Source organism: Gallus gallus, chromosome Z, assembly GCF_016699485.2.
Source record: "Gallus gallus isolate bGalGal1 chromosome Z, bGalGal1.mat.broiler.GRCg7b, whole genome shotgun sequence".
Classification (NCBI taxonomy): Eukaryota; Metazoa; Chordata; class Aves; order Galliformes; family Phasianidae; genus Gallus; species Gallus gallus.
Window position 1 is genome coordinate 74,570,334 of NC_052572.1, and position 11,016 is coordinate 74,581,349.

The following is an 11,016-nucleotide window of genomic DNA, read 5'->3' on the forward strand; positions in this document are numbered from 1 at the left end:
CTGCCTGGGCAACATAGCTCTTAATAACATGGCCAGCAGCAATAGCTGGAATATTAAGAGATAACTCCTCACGGACCAGCAAGGGCTTCCCCTGGTTCTCAGGCTGAAACAGAGAGCACAGACCATGGTGAGGAGCTGAGGACAAACAAGGAGGATTTCAGGGTGCCATCTCGATGCCACTAGCAAGGAAATGAAGCTTTTAAGGCAGCTCTTCAGGGACACCGAGAGAGCCGGAAGGATGCTCAATCTCTTGAAAAGCAGGAGAGCACAACTGTGGCTCATTCTGCTGGCTCAAGGCAGGGAACAGAGACCAAGCAGAGCTTCACACTGTACCTCCGTCAACGCCCGGTCAGGCCCACGGCTGATCTCGCTGCTCGCGATGCCCATCACAGCAGGCGCGACAAGCTGCAACAGAAAAGAAACACATTTCCTGTGTTCACACAGCACTGGATCAAGAGACTTCTTCAGAACTACTTCTAGAAACAACAACTGTGTGCAGTCTATTCAAACGGGACAGCCGTTTGAATACGCAGCATTGGACCAAGTCGCTGTCCCTCTGCTAGCAGATGGGGACTCTGGCACAAAGCAGCACTCACACAGCCAAAGTATGCACGCCTGTGCCTCTGGCTCACGTTGTGCAGCTCTGCACAAACTGCGGCTAGGGCTCTTGGCCTAAGGGATTGCCTTCCTTCACACTAGCTGCTCCCAGCACTACAGGCAGCATCCTGCTGAGGGTTGAGCTGGAGAGGAAGTGGAAAAATCCCACATGTGACCAGAGCTGCATTTCAGCTGGACGAGGCTGTGTTACTACACACGGTGTGACTAAACACGGGCTGCTGAACCATGTGGCAATACAAAACATGGCACGTACCTGGCAAGAGATCAGAACAAGGGAGAAGAAGATCCTCGAACCCGCAGCTGTTCCTTGTCACTTTGCTCTGATCTTCCGCGAGCAAAAGCTGCACCAAGGGAGCAGGCGGAGGGTGGGCAGGGGACAGAGAAAGAGCAGGTCAGTGAGCCTCCAGAATTCAGCAAGGAAGGCGAGGGAAAAACCGTGGGACAAATGCCACCTTGATGGATGGCTTTGGAATGGATGGCCTGGGGGGAAACGGTTTCTGACAGTCCAGGCTAAGCAATATGATCCTAGGAGCTCTGCCAGCCAGCACTTCTCAAGCCCTCACTGCCCACCCGTCTATCCCGCACTGTCTCAGCTTACCTACAAGGCGCTGCGCAAGACGGGATGAAGACAAAGGGACTCAATCAGTGCACAAGTGCAACAAGCCACGTACTCACGCCGAGCTCAAGCGCTCCAATGAAGGGAAGCAGCACGCGCTGCTCCTCCCCTCATTCTAGCCGCTTATGACATCACTAAGGGCCACCCGGCTGCTCCACCATGGACGGACAAGGTGGGGAGGCAAGACCACGTCACAAGACCACAGGATTCCAAAAGGGCACCCCAGCGTTCGAGAAATCAGTGCGTGGTTGGAATTCCATCCCAGCCAAATCCTGGAGAAGCTGGCATGGGCTTGGCGGGACCAAAGTGCAGGACCCGGCGCTTGGTGCTGTTGAGCCTCTTGCTGGGCCTATGGCAAATCCACACTAGGGTCCTTCTTTGCACCCAAGGGTGGCTTGGAGCAGCCATCTCTTTCACCTGGATGGAAATAAAGGAAGAGAAACACAGCACTACTACCAGACTGCTTTGCCAATTTCTTTCCCGAGTGCATTTTTGCCTTTTGGCTTCCACGATGACCTCATTTCCTCCTCCTTTTCTTTGGGGGGAAGCTGCCCCCAGTGCCTGAGCTTCACAAGACAGCATGAAACATGACACTAAGACAAACGCTTGCCCTGGGTGCAGGGTGGCTGTGCTTTGCCAGGCATATACAGGAGGGTAGGGCTAGGAAGCACCACGTGGCGGCCCCAGGCCAAGTCTGCATTCAGTCACTGTGGCCACAGCTGCTGCCTCACCGCCAGAACGTATCTGAGGATACAGATGGATGCAGGCACTCCTGCTCCTTCTGCAAAGCCCTCCTCTGCACAGCCTGTTAGCTGCTGCTCACTGCTACGCCAACCAGGGTCCCCTTCACAGCAGCCTTGGGATAAACCAAGGAAACCAACAGAATCTACTGCTGCTGAATCCACCAGCTCTTTCTTCTACCAACCATGGGGCAAATGCCATGGGACAGAACACAAGGGGGGAAAGCACTTCTGTTCACACACCTACAAAGCAGGCAAAGCAGCGCCACGCCCAAGCTGAGCACCAAAACCTCCCCAGCACCCCTGGCCAATGCTGCCAGGGAAATGCGCCGTCTGCAGCTCCACGGGAGCCCGATGTGGCTCGCTGCGTGGACACTGGGGGGCTGTCTTAGTGGGATGCATTTTTCTTCAGGGGGTCTGCTATGATGCTATGATTGGCTTTGACAAGGAAAACCACGCTGGTAACACACTGATGTTTACTCCTTCTGATAAGCAGTGTTGTAGAGAGAGAGCACCAAGGCCGTTCTCAGGAAAGGGCACAAGAAGCTGGGTGGAAACAGAATTAGGACAGCTGACGTCAACTGGCCAAAAGGATACTGCATACCAGATGACATCAAGTGGAAAGAGGTTGCAACATGATGAGAGTTCATCTTGCTTTCTTCTTCTGATTGGCCACTGCTTGGGAGGTGCTGAGCCACTGCTTCTACATCACTCGATAGATACATTCATATAGATTCATATAGAGGTAGACAGATATAGACAGACAGACAGACAGACAGACAGATAGATAGATCGATATTCATTACTTCTGTCCTTTTCTCTACCTTCGAAAAGAGATTTCTCTCAACACATGAGTTCTACCTTCCCTTTGCTCCCCCACAGTTCTCTCCCCCATCTCACTGGAAAGTGGGATGGGAGGGAAACATGAAGTGCGCTGGGGTCAGGGGGAAATTAAAATGATCGAAAGGTACACAAGCCCACTCTTTCATTTTCCAGAAGACAACCTATGCTGTCAATCAAACATGGCCCTCGCTAGGAACATTTGCAAGGATGCTTTCAGTGACTGAGGGCATCGCACGCCATGAACATCACCCTGCTGACACAAGGGCACTGCAAACACAGCAGCAACTCCTGGCACCGATACCTCCGGGTACAACAAGCACAGGGCATTGGGTTGCTTTGGATGCAGTTTGAGCGCTGAGGTCTTCATGGAAAGCGCCTTGCAGAGCGCATCATGTCCTGCACCAGGCAGCGCATCTCCCATCTCTCCAAACTTTGGAGTTTTGAAGCTGCACATTGTTTCTTGGGAATTTGTCACACACAACTCCAGAGCACTTCCAGCTCTTCCCTGGCAATTCACGGCTTGCACAGTGCCAAACGCAACCAAGAAAAAAAGGCAAGAAAGAAGCAAAGGCCATGGCTATGCACACAAGCGGCCAGGAAGGGTTCAGCTCCACAATGAAACCTGCACAAGTCAACTCAACAGATTCCAAGGAATTCATTGATATCTGACACAATTTGCAACGCCAGAAGCACTGCCACGCAAACAGCACCGTATTGGGAAAGCAGCACGTCCAAATCAGCCCCCTTGCCCTGCTCTACCCGCTCAGCGGTGTGTCAAACACACAAACTCTCTTGCTTTGGCTCACGGCAGCCATCAAGCTCATGCTTTAGTGACACAGAGAACTCCATCTCCACCTACTCCGTGTCTCGCTAACCACAAGCTTGGCTGGGAGCTGTCGCTCAGCCTGACACCACAAGCAGAAAAGAAGCGCACATAAGCAGATGCTCTTATCCACACGTGCAAATCAGGGGGCGAGGAATAAAAGGCTCACTGGGCCATGGGCAAAGCAGGGAGCAGATGATAGGCAGGAAACAGGAAGGAGTTCAAGACCAGCTCTCCTACACCAAAGACAGGGAGAGCTGAGTCAGCACCACGGGAGGACTTAGGACACAGCTTGAGAGCTTACAGAGACCTGAGGTTGCCAAAGGAGGTCGCCAGGGTAACTCTCACCAGTCTTTTGCAGGGCTCTCACGGATGCTTGCGATGCTGACTTCCACTGCCTATGTCATCTGTAGAAAGCCCAGGTGACAAATGCTCAGTCTGTCTGGGTAATGCTTCTACGCTTCCCCGGTTAGGACTGAAACAAAAGGAAAAAAGAAAAGCATGCAGCCCTCTGAAATTTGCCTCTCTACTGCATCTGTCAGAGTGACATCTGCACCCGACTGAAGATTCATCCAAGTCTGTGTTCCACACAGCTCCATCCCAGTGCCAAAGAGAAACACGGACAGTGATGTTTAGAAGACTCTTTGTTCAGAATCAAGTGCAGGGTGCATGCGCATTCTGTACAGCAAGAAATCGCAATTTCTCAAGCAGTACGACTTATGGGATGGATGTCCCCCACTCCCGTTCCCCGCTTTGTCCAGCACTGGGGGGGAAAGGAAGAGACACTGCCATCACCTACCCAGACTTCTTGCAGGGCCTTCCAGACGCTCTCACATCACAGGGAGAAGCAGCACAGCTCTCGTGGCACAAAGCTCGGAGAAGGCTGCAGAAATCAAGGTTGCCGCCAAGGTGCTGCTTTCAAACAACAGGACTTAGCGGGCACGAGACGGGAAAGACAAGGTTCCGGTTCAGAAGCCTCCAATCCCTGTGCATGTGGCTGTCTGCAAAGACCACAGCTGCCTGCTTTCCAGCAGGGAGACGCTCACCCAGCAAAGCACTCACCCAGCAGATGCCTTTCCTACAATCATAGCATCAGCAACGTTGGAAAAGACCTCCATGATCATCCAGTCCAAACACCCACCTACCACCAACATTTCCTTCCCACTAAGCCACGTCCCTCACTACAACATCTAATGTCCCTTGAACACCTGCAGGGACAGGAACTCTATCACCTCACTGGGCAGCCCGTTCCAGCAGCTGACCACTCACTGGGAGAAGTTCTTCTTCACATCCAACCTCAATCTCCCCTCATGCAACCTGAGGCCATTCCTTCTAATCCTAGCACTAGTTCCATGCGAGAAGAGGACCACCCCCACCTCAACACAACCTCTCGACCGTCTCGTAACTGGACAGAGGGAGAAAGTCTTCCCTCAGCCTCCTCTTCTCCACACTAAGGAATCCCACTTCCCCCAGCCGCTCCCCATCACACTTGTGCTCTACACCCCTCACAGCTTCATTGCGCTTCTCTGGACACACTGCAGGCTTTCAGGGTCCCCCTTCTAGACAGGGGCCCAGAACTGAACACACTACTCAAGGAGAGGACTCACCAGTGCTGAGTGCAGTACAGTGGCGATGATCACTTCCCTGCTCCTGCTGCCTCCGGCCCTTTGCAGTGCACTTCCACTCTAAACCGTTCCTTCTGCGCTACCGCTCGGATCCTCCCTTAGGGCTGGAGCTCAAGAGGTCAACACAACACAAAGAACACAACGTGCAACTGGAAGGCATGTCTCAAAGCCTGAAGAGTGAGAACGGGACCCTGCAGTTAGAGACTCTGAGAAGGGCCTCACAGGATGCCTGGGGAAGGGGACCTGCAAGTCGGACGCAAGGGAAGAGCAACAGCTCTCCCTCCTTTTTCTGGAAACAGCGAGATAGGAGTGGGAGTTCTAGGTTGTGTGATTGTTATCACCATCTGCTGAGTGCTCCGTACCGTGGATCTAATCATTTCAGGTCCAGCTGACTTTCAGAGAAACCTGAAAGCTTACTGACTCATGTACTAGCCTTATGAAGATGCCAGCTAAAAGACGTTGTCAGCATTGTGGACTACGTCGAAACCATGGCTTTTGTTCTAAAGATCAGAGTGAGTGTGGTGTGAGTGAGATGCGTTCCTTGCAGAGAATGAGGGTCAGCCTGTTTGCATAGTACTGTCTTCTGATTGCGGGGAAGCGTGTCAAGGAAGGTGGTCAGGCTTCTATGAGACCTGTGAGATCCAAGTGTTCACATCTGAACAAGATCAGTAGGCGGTGTCCAGGCTTGCCTGTGGAAACTCTGAGGAAATGAGGAATCAAGAAGAATTTGGTCAACATCGTGGGAGGCTCCCAGGGGAAGGAAATTCCCAAAGAAACCCTGTTGGGATGTGCACTGGCACACTGGTGGGATACTGCAGGGAAACCTGGAGGCACCCTGAGGAAGGAAACTCTCATCAAGTACTGCAATCAGTGGTGCTTAATGTGGAAGTTAGAAGATGATGAGAAGAGGCATCGGAAGGGGACCCGTAACTATCATACCTTCTTACAGTTCCTGTTCTTCTTAAGGAAGGAAGGTCCATGAAGTAACATGACCAGTTGTTAGAATGGAGTGCTCTAATCCCGAGACTAAGTACTGGATGTTTATGGACACTGAAGAACTGTGCTGTTTGATTGGTGGGTTCTGAGGGGAATGGGACAAATGGTTTTGATGGCAGAAGTAAGTGTAATTGCTAGTGGGAAACAAAAGCATGACTGAGGGTATGTGGAAGTGTAACTGAGGGGATGAAGAGGGGACAAAGGAAAAAGGGTTACAGAGAAAGTGAGAATATCTGCACTGGCAGGAGAGCAACCCCCCACACCCCCTCCTGACCCGGACCCACACAGAGAGTGCTGTTGTAAACAGCATTACATGCAAAGGGGGAGAGGTGCAGGGCATGGGGCACTGGCAGTGAGAATAGCCTTCATGTGCAGAGATCTTGGAAACCCAAAATTCCAGTGTTAGCACTGGAAATCTCAGGAGAGGAGGAGGTGAAACTGAAATGTCATGCTAGTTGTTTATGTAGTGCTGAGAGTTTGGGAAGGGAAAAGTTGCAAAAGGACGCAGGCTGAGGAAGGCCAAGATGAGCAAGGTGGAACAGGGTGGTAGATCCAAAGAGAGCTGAGCAAGAGAAAGGAAAAAAACGGATTGAGGAACAGAGATAATAAGGCCATTGGGAAGAGCAACAGCTGATCCTGTTGCGGTGCTAGAGTAGAGCCCTAGGACACAGAGGTCCCCTCAGAAAGAGGTAGGGGGGGGAGCTGGAAGAGCCTGTGGAGGGGGAGACTTCCAGCCCTGCTGGACCAAAAGCACTGTGCCAACTGCAGGGAAATGAGACAGCGGTGCACAAATCCAACCGTCTATGATTGCAAAAGCTGAAGAATGGGAACCTGGGAAGTTAGTCCTAGCAAATCCACCGGTGAAATCGCAGCTAGGAGAGCAGGAGAAAGAGGTTTCGTTTCCGGTGGGCACGGGTGCCTCTTACCGCCTGGAGACGATTTTGCAACACAAGTCGCAGCTACTGCCCAACAAGAAAAGGCTTCCCTTTTGGGATCAGTTCAAGAGAGGCTGAGAAAATAAGGAGGAATACATACATGCCTGTAGATGCCAGGTTCTCCAAAACCGTTCCTCTGGCAAGACTGATCAGAACAAATGGATGCACAGAGTCAATTCAATAACACTGGTGCTAAGGGTCAAACAAGATGAACTGATTGAAAATGGTAAGTCTGGCTTTCATGCAAACAGGGACAAACAATGGGTACCCCCAGAAGTTACAGAAATCTTCACTAAGGTAAGCGTGGCTACCATCCATTGTCAAGGACATCAGAAAGGGAACACTGTACCGGAAACTGGAGAGAAGATGGTGGATCAGGGGGCAGAGCAGGTCGTTGAAGAGGGCTTTAATTCCAGACCATAAACAGAGGTTACAAAGCACGATTCTAGTACCAGCAAAGGGCTACAAGTGGGCCTATTGGGAAAGGGAACCTTCCAGGGCAACAGTGACAAAGTGACTTCCTGAAACCCCCAAGAAAAGGGCGGGATCACTGGATGTTGGCACTAACTGATACCTTTTGGGGATGGCCAGAGGTATTTCCCTGGAGGACTCCTAAAGTTCGGGAAGCAACGAAAATGCTGTTACATGCTGTTTATTCCAAGGTTCAGGGCTCCTGGAGCAATCTCAGCAGATCGAGGCCCACATTTTTGCCAAGGTGGTCCAACAAAGAAGCACATGACTGGGAACTGATTGACTGGAGCACTGACGCTCCAGTGCACCATGTATTGCCAGGCGACCGTGTTTACGTACAATCTCCCTCAGATGTACCTCTGGAACCAAAGTGGGAAGGACCCTACCAACTTCTCCTGACCACCCACACCACGGCCAAGGTAGAGGGGCTTACACCGTGGATACATCATACCTGCCTGAAGAGAGCACCAGGACCACAGTGGACAGCACAAGAGAAAGGACCACTGAAAATCAGGATCCGAAAGCACGGAGAAGAGTTTCAGAATGGTCAGTATGAGGGGGTAGTAGTCACAGCTTGGCAAGGGAAGAGCTACTTCCGAAGAACTGAGCAAATGGGCCAGGCTCTCAACAAATCTTGTTGGATATGCAATGCCCTCCCTAGAGGGGAGGGAAAGGTGCCCGTTTATGGGATTTTGGCACTACATTGGACCCTTCCAGGTTGGCTAGAGCACGGAAAGTGTAAGTTTGGGATAGAAGACAAGTCACAAAAGGGACCTACATTGCATTGACTAGTTACTAACTCTACTAGGTCTATCTCTGTAGACAGAAAAACTGATTGATGGAAAGTTTGGGAACAGATCAAAGTCCTGCCTAGGACAAGTCAGGATGACACCAGCTGGGAAGGAGATTTAGGGAACTTGCTTACTAGCTGGCTACTGAATCTAGGATGGTTAAAGCAGCTCTTCCTAGTTTGCATCCTCTTCGTGCTGTTGGGAGGTTTTACCTGTGTGATGATGAGATGCTCTGCCTGCCTGTGCCGGAGTACTAGAAAGAAAAAGGAGATATGAAAGAGACATGAGTTGAGGCCAAAGGTGGGAAGTGGGGCCTATTTTGGGACACGTAGAACAGAATCAAAATGATCTAGCAGGTAGAAGCCCTGCTAGACTATAGAAAAGGGAAAACTGAAGAGTGAGAACAGGAGCCTGCAGTTAGAGAGAGAAGGGCCTCACAGCAAGAAAAGGGAAAGTAGCTGCACAAAGTAGAAACAAGAGGCAAAGAAAGGGAGTTTAGATAGAGAGTGTTAGAAAACAAGGGATTGCAAGCACTTTCACAGACACTAGGTCTGGAATAACAGGGAGGATGAAGGCCATCGAGATAAGGACTGGAGAGCAGCTCGAAAACACGGGGCAGGGAGCTGATTAGATGTCTACAGGGCAAGTTAGTGTGAATGTTAGGTGGAGCGATCCCCCTTGCACCAGGGAGTACGCGCGTCACCAAGAAACACATGCCTGCTCTATATCCTTACCGGCTATACGGTCTGATTGCCGCACGTCAAGCCCAGAACAGACACCTCTCTCACCTTGGGCACAGCTCACCAACCAAGAGCCAGGCCTTGCCAACTTGGTTGATCTGCAAAGGCGGGAGGGGGCCGCACATCACACCAGAAGTATCCATTTCACTTGCAGCTCCATGGAGAGAACAACACCAACTAACAGGCCGGAATGAATTCGCTCACAAGATGAACAATGAGATTGTTCTTCATTAAAAAGCACACAGAGATTCCTAAACCAAAAAGAGAACGGCAGCACGTCAGATCGGCCAAACAGATTCCTGTTCGTACGCCTCATCCTCTTACCCCAGCTTGCCTCGCCTCATCCCCTTCCCCTACTCCTCCGTGATGCCCACTGGCTTCAAGTCAGGTCGCAAACACATAGGACTCCTTCCACACGACTCCAGCAGAAAGGATGTCACACTTGTTCCATACACTCAAACGGACCAAGCAGTGCTATCACACTCAACACACGCAGAAGCAGTCAAACCCTGAGCACGTACGTCCCCTCCTGCACTACTGGAGCCCACAGCTCACCTTCACACCTCCGGGGATTTCTGCTCTTTTACACTGACGCAGCCTCCCTACAGCTCCATGGCGGTCACACAAGGCCTGCAGGACCTCTTGCTCCGCAAACCCCGTCTGCAGGCATTGCTTCATGAGGTTCACCACCTGCCTTCCTGAGCAAAAACAAGCACTGAGAACGACAGCAAAGCACACTGGATTCCACCTGGCCTCGTCCCCAAGCCTCAGGCATACCCTGCTACGCAGACTCATCCCCAGAGCCTGGCTGGACAGCAGCACATGCATCATTCCTCAAACGCCCCAGCCAAGCAGCAGGGGATCAAAGTGTTGCGACAGCTGAAACAAAAATGCTCGGGGACATTCCTGCCAGCACTGAACGTGAACAAATCTACCACTGAGCAACAGGACGTGGGACAAGCAGCAGAAAACAACCAACCTGCACAACTAACTCATTTCCGCTTGGTCCAGATGTCTGTATGCTCCCTCCCACGGCCCAGGCCAAGCTTGCTGAGCTGCTCCTCCTTTGTGCAGAACGACAACGGTGCCCATGGCATGTGGTGGCTATGCACAGCATGCCCTCTACTTGCTTTTCCTCTCTCCGTCTTCCATCACCAAACAGCACCTCCAATCTCTCCCGGCTAAAAAATCACTTGGGGAAAAAAAGAACTGGCAACCTGGCTTTTAAAATTACTACTTGATGCTTTAAAGCGGAAGCTCACCTAGCAAGGACACCTACCTTAGACAAGCTCAATCTACACGGAAAAGTTATTCCTCTGCGTCTGCACACTTGGCACGCATTTTCAGCTGCAATAGTCAGCCCAGTTCTCAGCACAGCTTTACCATCCACAGAAAGCCAGTTCACCGCCGCCATCTTTTTCTCTTTTCTGAAACACTCTACTGCTGCAAGAAGCAACGATTACAGTCACACAATCACAGAACTGTAGGGGCTGGAAGGGACCTCTAAAGATCACTGAGTCCAACCCCTCCCCCCGCAAAACAGGCTCCATGCAGCAGGCTGTACTGTAGGCATCCAGCTGGGTTTGGAGTATCTCCAGAGAAGGACAATCCACAACCTCCCTGGGCAGCCTGACTACATACCCCCCCGCCCATAAACTCCCCACAGTCACCTATAGCCCCAAATCCTCCGATGGCTCACCACAGCCCCAGATCCCCCCTAGAGTCCCCCTCAGCTCCTTATAGACCCATACGCCTTAACAGTCCCTGCACAGCCCCCGTCACACCCATATCCCCCTATAGAATCATAGAATCATAGAA

The 11,016-nt window shown here is 51.5% G+C and overlaps 1 long non-coding RNA gene across 1 annotated transcript; it reads right to left on the bottom strand.

The window, feature by feature from the left end:
* Nucleotides 1-9,837: 9,837 nt before the first annotated feature.
* On the bottom strand, nucleotides 9,838-10,233 carry LOC121108378. Its single transcript, XR_005842861.1, has 3 exons — nucleotides 10,178-10,233; nucleotides 9,976-10,077; nucleotides 9,838-9,896 (listed from the first exon to the last, which is right to left on the bottom strand). It is a non-coding gene; the product is annotated as an uncharacterized LOC121108378 (long non-coding RNA).
* Nucleotides 10,234-11,016: the final 783 nt, after the last annotated feature.